This window comes from Crinia signifera, chromosome 6, assembly GCF_055691185.1.
Source record: "Crinia signifera chromosome 6, ASM5569118v1, whole genome shotgun sequence".
NCBI classification, from domain to species: domain Eukaryota; kingdom Metazoa; phylum Chordata; class Amphibia; order Anura; family Myobatrachidae; genus Crinia; species Crinia signifera.
The window spans coordinates 5,331,235-5,347,736 of NC_139222.1; the positions used below are offsets into that span (position 1 = coordinate 5,331,235).

The 16,502-nt window shown below is 48.1% G+C and overlaps 1 protein-coding gene across 1 annotated transcript in view; it reads left to right on the forward strand.

Annotated features, from left to right (window-relative positions):
- The first annotated feature begins 11,267 nt into the window (after positions 1-11,267).
- LOC146009871 (uncharacterized) overlaps positions 11,268-16,502 on the forward strand; it is a 42,982-nt gene continuing 37,747 nt past the window's right edge. Inside the window, exon 1 of the mRNA XM_083150440.1 lies at positions 11,268-11,397. The gene's annotated coding sequence lies outside the window, so the exon portion shown is untranslated. The remainder of the gene's footprint in view (positions 11,398-16,502) is intronic.

Genomic DNA, 16,502 nt, shown 5'->3' on the forward strand with positions numbered 1-16,502 from the left:
ATTGGCACATGTATATTACTTTTTGCAACATTAAAGCAATAATGTCAGATTTTACATTTGTACTTGCTCTGTCAACAACGATTTGCGTGATTCTCTATTGTAAAATGCATTAAATGGTGTTTCAATAAAACATTTCTTGGGAAACAAAAAAAAGAAAGAAACTGTAAATAAATAAATCAGACCTCTAGGTGTAAGTAAGAAAATCCATTTACTCTCTTTTTTTGAAAAGTGCACGGGTAAGATCACCCTCTCTCAGACCCAAATTACCTTGTTCTAGGCCACAGATATGAACGTCGGTCTGGCTACAGATGTTACCTGTTTCATTGTTGACAAATCTGTGGTGGCATTTCAGATATCGCCCCAATCTTCTAGGGCTTGCTGATTCAGCACGCGGATGGTCATTACCACAAACATGAGCTGACAACTACACGTTAAGCATTTCATCAGGTTCCTGCTCTTACAATTGAATTATTCCCTGATCAGAATTATACGGCCATATCAAAGTCCAAAGTCCACTGTTCGTGTTTTGGAGATGTAGTCGCATATTTTGCATCCACCATATGTATAGCTCCCTTTGGGTAGCACTGTTTTGGTGGTGGTGTTGGTATAGTGACTATGTACAAGCTGGTGTTTTGAACTTGGGCCCGTCTACAACTCATGTTGACCCTTTCTACTAATTTCTATAAGAGGTCATCATCACTAAGCAGAATGGGCCAATGTTTCTGTATGATACTTTAGATGTCCCTCCATTTTGAACAGAAGTTACCAATGAATTGAATAGTGTTGTCCTCATTGGGGGGCTCCTTTGGTCCCTGGTTGTTGTCGTTGTAATGATCCTCTGGGCTTTCTTGATAGATCTCCTGGAGCGACCCCTTTCCCTAAGTCTCTCAGTCAGATCTTTGCACTTTGAGTGGTAAGTATCATCTGAACAATTGCGTCGTAACCGCAAGAAATCCCCCTTCAGAATGTTAGCTACATGTCGTGGAAAATGGGCACTGGTAATACACAGAAGGCTGTTGGTAGAGGTGGATTTAAGGTAGATCTCTATAACGATCATATCATTCAAGTCCCTGTAGTTCTGAAGATCCAGGAAGGAGATTACCGAGCTGCCGTATTCAAAGGTGAATTTCAGATTTAGCTCATTGATCCAAGAAGTGATGCAATCTACATAGACATTATCCTCATGAATAATGACTTCAAGCTCCCACCATCCAAGGAATTCACATAAGTGGGGGCACAATCCGCACCCATTGCTGTACCCCTTCCTTGGATGTAAAAGCGGTTATTGAATACAAAGTAATTCCTATGTAGGACAAAGTGCAATGGATTTAACAAAAATTGCTGGAAGTTGCGCTACATCAATGAAATTCCTGGGGGTAATGGACGGTTGCGCTGGCGAGACACAGCAGGGCAAGCATAACTGTCCATTACCCCCAGGAATTTCATTTTTACCCCATTTGGGGTCATTTACCCCTGTTCCCTGACCACTGATCTACATGATGAGGATATACCTCTCTCATTACAGAGAAACCCATTACTTATGGCCACTCGTCAAGTATGGCACCTATTACGCCATGATCAATCGCTAAACCCGTATATATCTCTTCAGCTTCCATTAGTGTCTAATCTCTGGTTTCAGGATGGTAATACACATCACCCATGTACTCTGTGGCAATGACGTGGGATTCCTAGCTTGGGACACTTCATCAATATAAAGACTAAAAAATCCTCTAACATTTGCACAAGCTGTTGACAAGTTCCCAATTCTGCAGTCTTTCCCACTGGAGTTTCTCCAGGCCCAACATTATGTGGCTGGTCTCTCCAGGGTGCTCTCCCCCAAAGGACTATACGAAGCCATTGAATATTCTCCTGAGACCGAGAACACATTTCAGTTCACTATTCATTCCCCTACACCCCTCTTCAACATGATTGCCTACGAGTGGGGGATATCACAATGGAGAGATCACCTTCCCTCACTGGCCACAAAAAAAATGTTGAAAAAACTGGAATATTCCATTAAACTGGCCCCTGCCGGTTTTTTGTAGAATTGTTCCTCAATCTGTTCCATGGGACATATATGTCACTGCATGGACGGTATCTGATGGGCTTGATTACTGACCACTCATGCCTGTGGCTCCCAGGAGGCAGAGTATATTACAGTTTTGGCTGCAGCCCACGACCCCTCCATTCTCTCTTTCTGTCACCAAATGACATCATATTTTCAAAATGGAGTGGTTGGACGAATCTCTGTGGAAAGATATTTCCGTTGAAAAACTCTATAACATGTGGGAAAGCTACTATGATATTCAGACGTAACTTGATGCGGACACCCTGCTGTCCCATTTGCCTCCTGCAAACTATGGCCTCTCCTATAACAGCCACGTTTGTGGGGGTAGATTAGTTGCTCCCCCAACCCAGTAAAACAATGTCCAAATAAATCACACACACAGAAAAATAAACCTTTAATACACACAACAATCCCCCATACACACTTACCTGAATGACGTCACTGGAGAATCCGTCAGGGGGAGGTGCCGCAAGTATCAGGGGAGGAGCCACAAGTGTAAACACACTTGTGGCTCCTCCTGTCCGTATGGTGACGGGCTACTCAGTTTGTTTGTTTTTTACCTCCCTGGATGCCTACTATGGACTGAAAACAGTGGCGTAACTACAGAGGGCGCAGGGGATGCAACTGCTATGGAGCCCGGCAGGTGGGGGGCCCCGGGGGTCCAGCAGGCAATCCCCTGCACCCTCTTGAATTTTTGTTCCAGTTTTTATTATAGTAGGGCCACGGCGCGCAGAGTTCAGAGCCAGCAGATTCAAGGAGAGAGACCGTGGCCGGAAGCTGTGCTGGAAGTGGGGCGGGGTCTAACTACACTTCCTGCTCCTCACTTCACCGCAGCTGTGCTGGGACCCGGCCGCTACAAGCGGGCGCAGTTGTTGCCACCAGGGTAGGGACCATGGAACTGCGCTCTTCAGAGCCTGCCAGGCTGCCACCGCATCCAGAACCATGAAGGTCTCTCTCACCCCCCCTCACTGTAAGGAAATGTGACACGTGCCTCATTACAACCTTGGCCCTTTGTATACATGTTACAATAGTGTTGTTTGTCATTTATCCTAAGGTGACATGGCCCTAGCTCTGTTGTCAATGATAATATCTTCCTATGTATAAATGCCCTTTAGTTGTCAGCCCTGCGTTACATTTTACCCACACTTATGTCTCACCCTCCTTTCAGCCAGTCTTTATTTTCATTTATCTTATAGAATTTCATCTCCATCAAGTATCATAAATATTTACTAACCTACACCTGCAATCAGAGTACAGCAAGCCAATCAGATACAGTCACCTGAGGGCCTAAACCCTTCCCATTCTCTTTCACTCCTCTCTCCCCTCCCCCTTTCCTTCTGTCTCTCCTTCCCCTCTCCCTATCTCCCCTCATGTCCCACTCTCTCTCTCCCACCTCCCCCTTCCTCCTCCCCTATATTTCTCTCTCTCTCATGTAAAAAGCCTTCTTTTCTGGGTGTCTCTCCATTAATACTTTCCCTTCATGTGACAGTGAGCCCTTCTAACTCAATCTACCCCCTATACTCCCTTGAACAGAGCCCTCATATACACTCTGCCTCTCACTGTATACCTTTCACTCTACCAGTCTCCCTCAATTTGTCGGGAAGCGGTCATCTATTAGAATGAACTTAGGTCTACAGTCATTAGGTCGACCCCTCTAGGTCGACTGGCAGGAAGGTCGACCTGACTTAAGGTCGACATGGGCCAAGGTCGACATGACTTAAGGTCGAATTTGCATAAAGGTCGACATGAGGAAGGTCGACTGGTCATAAGGTCGACATCGTTTTTTCACTGTTTTTTGAGCCGACATGTGCCGACAGGCGGTATTTCATGCCCTACCATCCACTAGGGCGTGGTGGGAGAATAAAATAGTGTGCCGAGCGCAGCGAGGCACCGTGCCCGAAGCCTTGCGAGCGATGCGAGGGTCCGATTCTCATTGCCAACTGTGTCCATGTCGACTGTGTCGACATTCGGATAAAAAAAACAGTGAAAAACCCATGTCGATCTTATGAACAGTCGACCTTCCTCATGTCGACCTTTATGCAAATTCGACCTTGGCCCATGTCGACCTTAAGTCATGTCGACCTTCCTGCCAGTCGACCTAGTGGCGTCGACCTAATGACTGTAGACCTAAGTTCATTCTGACAGATGTACCGATTCCAATTTGTCACCCTCTCCCTGCTCCCCATATTTTTTCCCTATCACCCACTGCTTGTCACTGTAACAATTTCACAGTCATCCTCTCCGTTACCTTCTCCCTACAGCCCTCTCTCTGTCACCCACTGCTTCTCAATCACCATCTTCTTGTCTCTCTACCCCCCTACCACCCACTGCCTAATAAAATTGGAAGAGACACTGCTAAGAAAAATATCATTCTTCTTTACTTGAAAATGTTACCAAGCTGCATTTGTGGGCTGCGCACTGCCCCTCCTGTGAGGCCACACCTCTCTCACTCCCGCGCATAGACTTCCCTTTTTTTTTTGCATTGTAGTGACAATGGGGGGCCCCTTTCCAGATTTTGCTATGGGGCCCACAACATTATTGTGATGCCCCTGACTGAATGCGATCTATGCCGGAGGAGAAGGTGAGTTTAATGTATTTTCACAGGTACACAGGATTTCTACTGGAGAGGAGGACTGGCCTATGGAACCAGATAGGTATTTTGTCCCATTCTAAACCTAAATACTCCACAGCATACAAGAATGGAATTTTAATTTATTATTATCAACGAGCGAGAAAACAAATTCTCACAGACGAGATTACGATGTACAAGAAATACCGGTGCAATAAGAACAGCAACCCAAAAAAAGAACACACAATTAAGATGTATTATTTACACAACAATCACAACACACAGGGCCAGATGTACTAAGCTTCAAAGGTGATAAACTGGAGAGTGATAAACAGCCAGCCAATCAGCTCCTGCCTGCCATGTCACAGACTGTGTTTGAAAATAGTCAGGCAGGAGCTGTTTGTCTGGTTGTTTTTCACTCTCCATTTTATCACTTTTGAAGCTTAGTACTAGAGATGAGCGGGTTCAGATCCTAGAGATCCGAACCCCCACGGACTTACCTGATCCGAGGCCGGATCCAGGGAGTTCGGTGGTCGCCGCCATCTTCCCGGGTCCAAAACGAGGGTGAAACGTCATCACCCTGCGCCGGATTCGGATCTCTATATAAGATCCGTCTCCGGCGCCATCTTCATTCGGCATGTAGAAGTCAGACAGCACGGATGTGTCCGTGCTGTCTGTGCGCACAAAAAAAGCTATGGGGGACATATAATATAATAACATAACAATAATACCACTGTGGTCGTAGGACGCGCACCGCGCCCCTCGCGGGCTCGCCACGCTTCGGGTTTGCGTCAATCGTGGGGGTGGCGGCCACAATGGGGGGCCATTATTTTTTACACACATAACGGGGCCATAGCCAATGAGAAATGGCCCTTATTCGGCCTTTTCCCATTTTTTCCTATGTTAAATGGACTCAGTTTCAATGTTAAAATAATTTAACATTGAAGCCTATGGACAAATCGGGTCCATCGCATAGGCTTCAATGTTAAAATATTTTAACATTGAAGCCTATGGGGAAATCGTGGGCATCGCGTTGGTCACGTCGTGTGCCTTCTTAAGGCACACGACCGACGCGATGTACCCGAGTACTGCTTTTTTCAAAGGAAATCGCGGGCATCGTGTGCCTTAAAGTTAAGGCACACGATGCCCGCGATTGTGGCCGTGCTAGGAAACAAGTACCAAAAGATATATTGACTCATTTTGAGGAATATTATAGAACCTTATACAGAGAGTTCCCTATTAATGTAGAGAAACAAGAATCTTTGCAAACGTCAGCAAACCTGCCCCCATTATCCCAAAGTCAGAGAGATGTCCTTATGAAGGATATAACGTCTGAGGAATTGCAAGAAGTCATTGCTAGTCTACAACCCCACAAATCTCCCAGCCCGGACGGCTTCTCTGGGAGTCACTACAAACTATTAGAAACGGAATTAACACCGGCGCTTATGGAGTTATATAACAATATCCTTAAATTTAAACCCTTCATTCCCGTCATTGACTGAAGCATACACCACTCTCTTCCCGAAATCAGGCAAAGATAAATGTTGATTTTAAAATCTTGACTGAGATCATAACTAATAGGCTACAATTGATGGCCCATGATCTGCTTACTACCCACCAGACGGGATTCATCTGAGGCCGTCGCTCGGTGAAAGCCATCCGCATGGCCATAGCGGCAGACATGGGAGAATCTCACAAATGTCAACCTAGGAGTCTAGACACTAATAAGGCCTTGGACTCTGTGGCATGGCCTCATTTGTATTCTATACTAGAGAGGAGGGAATTCGAAACAGCCTTTGTGGATCTTATTAAATACTTGTATACCCAACTGTCCACCTCATTACTTATTCTAGAACCAGCGCCGGGTAAGATCATAGACAGATTAAATGATTATGGGGAAATTTGGGGCTACACATAAATGTAAATGTTTCTAAGTCCTCGTGTCTGTTTCTTCAACCTCGGGTCTCCACACCATCCTGGGGCAGGAACTTTCCAATAAAATGGGAAAAGGCTTCTATTGACTATTTAGACGTGCACCTCCCGAAACGTGACTCTGATCTATACAGAAGGAACATTTCAGAGGCAGTTCAGACAAGCGCTAGAGAGCTGGATGGATGGAAACACTTAAAACTTTCCTACGTTGGCAGGGCCAATCTCATTAAAATGGTGACCTTCCCTCATTTGTTATATCTGTAGAAAGACCTGCGAGCACTAGATTCCTATTTTAGAAAATGTATTTGGGGTTCTAAATGCCCTCGTATTGGGTTGCATAAATTGCAGCAGCCGCTCTTTAATGGGGGTATAAATTTCCCAAATATTTTACATTACAACCATGTGTCTTTGGTCCGCCTCCTTAGGGATTGGTTGCATGGTCGGGATGTGTATGTTAACGCACAAATTGAGGGGGCCTTTTTGGATAATTGTGGATTGGTGGGATTCCTGCACATACACGGCAGTGAGGTGGATGAAAGGATTCGATTGAATCCCTTGCTGTGGTCTACGCATAGGGTATGGCATATTCCCAGGCACAGATTAAACCTAAATGTCCACAAATCCTTATTTTTACCTTTCTTGAATAACCCAGAATTCAGGGGAGGTTTGACTAGCCAACCATTTAATGGTCTTAGGAATCTGATCGATATAGATTTGAAAAAGCCGTTGTCATACGATAAGGCTTCGGAGACCTTCCAATCATTTGGGAGGCATCCACTGGCCTACATACAGGCTAAACATAATGGGCAGTATTCAATGGTAATATTCTCCGTGCACGGCGAGCATTTTTTTTTTGCTCGCCGTGCACTCTCCGTGTTCCGGAGGGCTCGTTGCCTCTCCTGCTGCCACTATTCAATGTTTATAAGACTCGCCGCCACTCGCGGCGAGTCTTAACCCCTGCAGCGGACGAGCGTCCGCAGCAGGGAGCTGACAGGGACGTGGCATCCAGGGAGATTAAAGTCTCCCTGGATGCCACAGAACATATGTGAGGGTAGGGGGCCCCCCTGGGACCCAGGCAGCACAGGCTGCCCCCCTCTATAGCCAGCGGGGGACCCAGTATTCACTGTACCCGAACGTGCTTCGGGTGCAGTGAATATATGAATATCTAATGAGCGGCTCGAGCGCTCCGGCCCCCTGCTGGCTGCACTGTGTAAAAAAAAGAAAAAGAAAAAAAAATGTAAAAAAATATTTTTTTTAAAATTAAATATATATTCATGTGCTATAGGCACATGAATAAAAATAACATGGCCCTCCACAGAAAAAAAAACCTGATTTTTTGACACCAAAATTAAAAAAAACACCCTTTTAGTTTAAAAGTTCACATTCCTGCTCTCCATCAAAAGATGGAGAATTTCTTCACGGAGAGAGACGGCGAGAATCACTAAGAAAGACGGAGAATATTTCACATTGAATAGGGTGGCTCGCCTTTGGAGAAAAAAACCTCTCTCCACGGCGAAAAAAGCACAAGTTCTCCACAAAAGACGGAGAACTTTTCTCATTGAATACTGCCCTATGTCACAGAGGTAATACGTCATTTTTCAGAGGCGGACTGGACAAACACCTTAGATACGATGCTTTTGACTGGGGTGGCTGAAGGCTATAGCTATACGTTATAATTTATTTAGACAAATTATAGACCACGAAACCATAAACGCAGGTATGAAGGCTTGGACCTCGGTAATGCCCTATTTGACCTGCACACAGCTGTCAAAGGTATTGTTTGGGGATGTTTCCCGCGGTGGTATGTCTGAGGTGTAATACTAGCGAAGCAGACCTCAATCACTATGTTTGGAGTTGTCCCATGCTACAATTGTTTTGGCTACAGGTCACTTGGTGAATTATGTGCCGTTCACAGATCATTGGGGTATATTTGGCGTACGACTAGGGGAAGTAAAAGACTCTTGCTAATTGTTAATGCGGTGGCACGTAAAGCCATCCTGCAGACAAGGATTGGATTGAATGTTTATTAAATAAAGAACTTCGTACAAAAAAAATGTTTGAACACGTAGGAGAGTCATATTACATTACTGCCACTGGAAATGAGGACCAAGCTTCATAACTCACTTAGACATAGTCAATGGTACATGTTGAGAATTATCTCCAGGGATCCCCCCGATTGGGCTAGATGATTCGTTTATGAGATATCTCCGCACAGTTTTTGACCTCCGGAAGCCCTGGGCCATAATGAAGACTTATTTAATAATAGGAGATAACGTAGACACTTCTTTTGTATTTTTATTGTATTTCTTTATTGGCACATGCATATTACTTTTTGCAACATTAAAGCCATAATGTCAGATTTTACATTTGTACTTGCTCTGTCAACAATGATTTGCGTGATTCTCTATTGTAAAATGCATTAAATGGTGTTTCAATAAAACATTTCTTGAAAAAAAAAAAGAAAGAAACTGTAAATAAATAAATAAATCAGACCTCTAGGTGTAAGTAAGAAAATCCATTTACTCTCTTTTTTTGAAGAGTGCACGGGTAAGATCACCCTCTCTCAGACCCAATTTACCTCGTTCTAGGCCACAGATATGAACGTCGGTCTGGCTACAGAAGTTGCCTGTTTCATTGTTGACAAATCTGTGGTGGCATTTCAGATATCGCCCCAATCTTCTAAGGCTTGTTGATTCAGCACGCGGATGGTCATTACCACAAACATGAGCTGACAACTACACGTTAAGCATTTCATCAGGTTCCTGCTCTTACAATTGAATTATTCCCTGATCAGAATTATACGGCCTTATCAAAGTCCACTGTTCGTGTTTTGGAGATGTAGTCGCATATTTTGCATCCACCATATGTATAGCTCCCTTTGGGTAGCACTGTTTTGGTGGTGGTGTTGGTATAGTGACTATGTACAAGCTGGTCTTTAGAACTTGGGCCCGTCTACAACTCATGTTGACCCTCTCTACTAATTTCTATAAGAGGTCATCATCACTAAGCAGAATGGGCCAATATTTCTGTATGATACTTTAGATGTCCCTCCATTTTGAACAGAAGTTACCAATGAATTGAATAGTGTTGTCCTCAATGGGGGCTCCTTTGGTCCCTGGTTGTTGTCGTTGTAATGATCCTCTGGGCTTTCTCGATAGATCTCCTGGAGCGACCCCTTTCCCTAAGTCTCTCAGTCAGATCTTTGCACTTTGAGTGGTAAGTATCATCTGAACAATTGCGTCGTAACCGCAAGAAATCCCCCTTCAGAATGTTAGCCACATGTCGTGGAAAATGGGCGCTGGTAATACACAGAAGGCTGTTGGTAGAGGTGGATTTAAGGTAGATCTCTATAACGATCATATCATTCAAGTCCCTGTAGTTCCGAAGATCCAGGAAGGAGATTACCGAGCTGCCGTATTCAAAGGTGAATTTCAGATTTAGCTCATTGAGGCGATGACGAAGGTGATTAAATGGTCATCGATGTAGCGCATACAAGAAGTGATGCAATCTACATAGACATTATCCTCATGAATAATGACTTCAGGCTCCCACCATCCAAGGAATTCACATAAGTGGGGGCACAATCCGCCCCCATTGCTGTACCCCTTCCTTGGATGTAAAAGCGGTTATTGAATACAAAGTAATTCCTATGTAGGACAAAGTGCAATGGATTTAACAAAAATTGCTGGAAGTTGCGCTACATCAATGAAATGGGGGATAGTGGGGGAGTGGGGGATATCACAATGGAGAGATCACCTTCCCTCACTGGCCACAAAAAAAATGTTGAAAAAACTGGAATATTCCATTAAACTGGCCCCTGCCGCTTTTTATGTAGAATTGTTCCTCAATTTGTTCCACGGGACATATATGTCACTGCATGGACGGTATCTGATGGGCTTGATTACTGACCACTCATGCCTGTGGCTCCCAGGAGGCAGAGTATATTACAGTTTTGGCTGCAGCCCACGACCCCTCCATTCTCTCTTTCTGTCACCAAATGACATCATATTTTCAAAATGGAGTGGTTGGACGAATCTCTGGAAAGATATTTCTGTTGAAAAACTCTATAACATGTGGGAAAGCTACTATGATACTCAGACGTAACTTGTTGCGGACACCCTGCTGTCCCATTTGCCTCCTGCAAACTATGGCCTCACCTATAACAGCCACGTTTGTGGGGGTAGATTAGTTCCTCCCCCAACCCAGTAAAACAATGTCCAAATAAATCACACACACAGAAAAAATAAACCTTTAATACACACGACAATCCCCCATACACACTTACCTGAATGACGTCACTGGAGAATCCCTCAGGGGGAGGTGCCGCAAGTATCAGGGGAGGAGCCACAAGTGTAAACACACTTGTGGCTCCTCCTGTCCGTATGGTGACGGGCTACTCAGTTTGTGTGTTTTTTTACCTCCCTGGATGCCTACTATGGACTGAAAACAGTGGCGTAACTACAGAGGGCGCAGGGGATGCAACTGCTATGGGGCCCGGCAGGTGGGGGGCCCCGGGGGTCCAGCAGGCAATCCCCTGCACCCTCTTGAATTTTTGTTCCAGTTTTTATTATAGTAGGGCCACGGCGCGCGGAGTTCAGAGCCAGCAGATTCGAGGACACTGACCCTGGCCGGAAGCTGTGCTGGAAGTGGGGCGGGGTCTAACGACACTTCCTGCTCCTCACTTCACTGCAGCTGTGCTGGGACCCGGCCGCTACAAGCGGGCACAGTTGTTGCCACCAGGGTAGGGACCATAGAACTGCGCTCTTCAGAGCCTGCCAGGCTGCCACCGCATCCAGAACCATGAAGGTCTCTCTCACCCCCCCTCACTGTAAGGAAATGTGACACGTGCCTCATTACAACCTTGGCCCTTTGTATACATGTTACAATAGTGTTGTTTGTCATTTATCCTAAGGTGACATGGCCCTAGCTCTGATGTCAATGATAATATCTTCCTATGTATAAATGCCCTTTAGTTGTCAGCCCTGCGTTACATTTTACCCACACTTATGTCTCACCCTCCTCCCAGCCAGTCTTTATTTTCATTTATCTTATAGAATTTCATCTCCATCAAGTATCATAAATATTTACTAACCTACACCTGCAATCAGAGTACAGCAAGCCAATCATTCTCTTTATTTCTTTATTTCTTGATTTCCGGGATTGAAAAAATGCCCTGGGATTGGCTTCCCTACCTGTGACTCAGCCCCATCACACAGCGCTGTACAGCATAACCCGGCATAGAGCCCTGGTCAGTCTGTCAGAGGTTCCTGTGACCCAGCCCCCTCACACAGCGCTGTACAGCATAACCCGGCATAGAGCCCTGGTCAGAGTCTGTCAGAGGTTCCTGTGACCCAGCCCCCTCACACAGCCCTGTACAGCATAACCTGGCATAGAGCCCTGGTCAGTCTGTCAGAGGTTCCTGTGACCCAGCCCCATCACACAGCGCTGTACAGCATAACCTGGCATAGAGCCCTGGTCAGAGTCTGTCAGAGGTTCCTGTGACCCAGCCCCATCACACAGCGCTGTACAGCATAACCCGGCATAGAGCCCTGGTCAGTCTGTCAGAGGGTCCTGTGACCCAGCCCCATCACACAGCGCTGTACAGCATAACCCGGCATAGAGCCCTGGTCAGCGTCTGTCAGAGGTTCCTGTGACCCAGCCCCATCACACAGCGCTGTACAGTATAACCTGGCATAGAGCCCTGGTCAGCGTCTGTCAGAGGGTCCTGTGACCCAGCCCCATCACACAGCGCTGTACAGCATAACCCGGCATAGAGCCCTGGTCAGAGTCTGTCAGAGGTTCCTGTGACCCATCACACAGCGCTGTACAGCATAACCCGGCATAGAGCCCTGGTCAGCGTCTGTCAGAGGTTCCTGTGACCCAGCCCCATCACACAGCGCTGTACAGCATAACCCGGCATAGAGCCCTGGTCAGTCTGTCAGAGGGTCCTGTGACCCAGCCCCATCACACAGCGCTGTACAGCATAACCCGGCATAGAGCCCTGGTCAGTCTGTCAGAGGTTCCTGTGACCCAGCCCCATCACACAGCGCTGTACAGCATAACCCGGCATAGAGCCCTGGTCAGCGTCTGTCAGAGGTTCCTGTGACCCAGCCCCATCACACAGCGCTGTACAGTATAACCTGGCATAGAGCCCTGGTCAGCGTCTGTCAGAGGGTCCTGTGACCCAGCCCCATCACACAGCGCTGTACAGCATAACCCGGCATAGAGCCCTGGTCAGAGTCTGTCAGAGGTTCCTGTGACCCAGCCCCATCACACAGCCCTGTACAGTATATCCCGGCATAGAGCCCTGGTCAGCGTCTGTCAGAGGTTCCTGTGACCCAGCCCCATCACACAGCGCTGTACAGCATAACCCGGCATAGAGCCCTGGTCAGAGTCTGTCAGAGGTTCCTGTGACCCAGCCCCATCACACAGCACTGTACAGCATAACCCGGCATAGAGCCCTGGTCAGAGTCTGTCAGAGGTTCCTGTGACCCAGCCCCATCACACAGCGCTGTACAGCATAACCCGGCATAGAGCCCTGGTCAGCATCTGTCAGAGGTTCCTGTGACCCAGCCCCATCACACAGCGCTGTACAGCATAACCCGGCATAGAGCCCTGGTCAGAGTCTGTCAGAGGTTCCTGTGACCCAGCCCCATCACACAGCCCTGTACAGTATATCCCGGCATAGAGCCCTGGTCAGAGTCTGTCAGAGGTTCCTGTGACCCAGCCCCATCACACAGCGCTGTACAGCATAACCCGGCATAGAGCCCTGGTCAGTCTGTCAGAGGGTCCTGTGACCCAGCCCCATCACACAGCTCTGTACAGCATAACCCGGCATAGAGCCCTGGTCAGTCTGTCAGAGGGTCCTGTGACCCAGCCCCATCACACAGCGCTGTACAGCATAACCCGGCATAGAGCCCTGGTCAGAGTCTGTCAGAGGTTCCTGTGACCCAGCCCCATCACACCGCGCTGTACAGCATAACCCGGCATAGAGCCCTGGTCAGCGTCTGTCAGAGGGTCCTGTGACCCAGCCCCATCACACAGCACTGTACAGCATAACCCGGCATAAAGCCCTGGTCAGCGTCTGTCAGAGGGTCCTGTGACCCAGCCCCATCACACCGCGCTGTACAGCATAACCCGGCATAGAGCCCTGGTCAGCGTCTGTCAGAGGGTCCTGTGACCCAGCCCCATCACACCGCGCTGTACAGCATAACCCGGCATAGAGCCCTGGTCAGTCTGTCAGAGGGTCCTGTGACCCAGCCCCATCACACAGCGCTGTACAGCATAACCCGGCATAGAGCCCTGGTCAGAGTCTGTCAGAGGTTCCTGTGACCCAGCCCCATCACACCGCGCTGTACAGCATAACCCGGCATAGAGCCCTGGTCAGCGTCTGTCAGAGGGTCCTGTGACCCAGCCCCATCACACAGCGCTGTACAGCATAACCCGGCATAGAGCCCTGGTCAGCGTCTGTCAGAGGGTCCTGTGACCCAGCCCATCACACAGCCCTGTACAGTATATCCCGGCATAGAGCCCTGGTCAGAGTCTGTCAGAGGGTCCTGTGACCCAGCCCCATCACACAGCGCTGTACAGCATAACCCGGCATAGAGCCCTGGTCATTGTCTGTCAGAGGGTCCTGTGACCCAGCCCCATCACACAGTGCTGTACAGCATAACCCGGCATAGAGCCCTGGTCAGCGTCTGTCAGAGGGTCCTGTGACCCAGCCCCATCACACAGTGCTGTACAGCATACTGTACCCCAATGTACATCTGGGGGCAGTGATAGGGTATCTGTGGCCTCCAAATGATGGGGTATGCTGGTACTTGTGGTTATCCCATCACTCATTCTCCTTGCTGTCCTGTCTCAGGATAAGACATGTGTCCTGTGTGACTGGTCGGCTGTGTGTGCGCAGCATAAGGTGGGGGAGACATTACCTGGGGGACAATCACTGACACTCTGAGGATCTGGGGACTGACAGCGACTGTCTGAGAGTCTCTAGGTACTTGTGTATTATCACAGCGCTCGCGAAATCGCATGCAAATCGGCCGCAAATCGCATGCGATATCGCATAAGATTTGCTGCCGATTTGCATGCTATTCAATCCTAGTACACCCTCACTATCCAAGTCAAGCTGAAGCGTGGGGACACGGTACACGTCCTCCTGACCTGTTTATACCCCCACAGATCCCCAAGCGTGACGAGTGCAGCGGAATACACGGGATCGTTTTCCGCGTCCGCTCTCTGCGCTCGCCAATTTTTATAAACTCGACTCCACGCCGACGTGGATAGTGGGAGTATGAACAGGTAGGGAGGATGCGTAATGTGTCCCCCTCGTGGGGCTTGCTGCGATCGCCACGCTTCAGGCTGACTTGGATAGTGGGGGTGTATTAGGATGGAATAGCATGCAAATCGGCCACAAAATCGCATGCCATGATAATACACAAGTACCAGTCTCTATTGCTCAGTATAACAGGACACCACAAGCTGCTCCTCCTGTATAGCAACAGGACACCACAAGCTGCTCCTCTGGTATAAGAGGACACCACAAGCTGCTCCTCCTGTATAACAGGACACCACAGGCTGCTCCTTCTGTATAACAAGACACCACAGGCTCCTCCTCCTGTATAATAACAGGTCACCACCAGACCAGATGCTCCCCCTGTACAATAGGAGACCAAAGGGTGCTACGCTTGTTCAATAGGGCACCACAGGCCACTCCCCCTGTATAATATGGGAGCACAGGCCACTCCCCCTGTATAATATGACACCAAAGGCTGCTCCCCCTGTATAATACCACAGGGCGCTTCCCCTGTATAGCATTAAACCTCAGGCCACTCCCCCTGTATCATATGGCACCACAGGCTATTTTCCCTGTATAGTATGGAACCACAGGCCACTACACCTGTATAATATGACAGCACAGGCCACTCCCCCTGTATAGTATGCAACCACAAGCTGCTCCCCCTGTATAATATGGCACCACAGGCCACTCTCCCTGTATAATATGGCACCACAAGCCACTCCCCCTGTATAGTATGGAACCACAGGCCTCTCCCCCTGTAGAATATGGCACCACAGGCCGCTCCACAAGTACATTAGAGCACCATTACCGGCTCGGGTCCTGAGTTTGACTCTCGGACTATTAAAAGTAGCACAGATCGATAAAAATAACTCACTTCCTGTGTTTGGAACACAAAGCCAGGAAGTTCTGTGGAACGCAGCGCCCGAAAGTGTTGTCGGCTACACATGTAGCAGAAGAAGGCTGGAACACACGGTCGGTCAGTTAAATGGAACGCAAATCCCGGAAGTAGTGCGTTCCACATGGTCAGGAAGTAAAATGGAACGCAAATCCCGAAAGTTTGCTGTGAATGGCAGGGTATCGGTTCTAATGCCGCCTTACAGCTGTGGTAGCCCAGCTCTAGAACTGAGCCCCTGAATGCCCCCAGTACGGAGCCCACGCTGCATGTCATGGGGGTAAGCTGGGGGGTAAGTGCTTGTGTAGGTAAATATACTCCCACATGTGGCGCACACATTGATCCATTGGTGGATTGCAGCACAGCAACGGGGCGTGGTGATTACATGTGCAGCAACATCGGATCGGGGTCGGCCCCGGAGCCGTGCGGGGGGACAGCAGTGGGCGGGGGATGCCGGCTAATAGAGAGCCGAGCAGGGGGAGGCTGCATAGGGAGCTGGGCAGGAGGAAGCTGTTGCGGTGAGGCGACAGCGGGAACAGGGAGAACTTGAAGACGCTGGCTGCCGGGCAGCGGCTGGAGCCGGGAGGAACAGATAACTTGAAAAAACAAATGCCCATACAGATGACTAGCAAGCCATTGATTGTCTGAGGTCTCAGCCAATCAATGGCTTGCTAGTCATCTGTATGGCCGTTTTTTTTTCCTTCAAATTATCTGTTCCTCCAGAGAGAGTGATTTGGGTGGG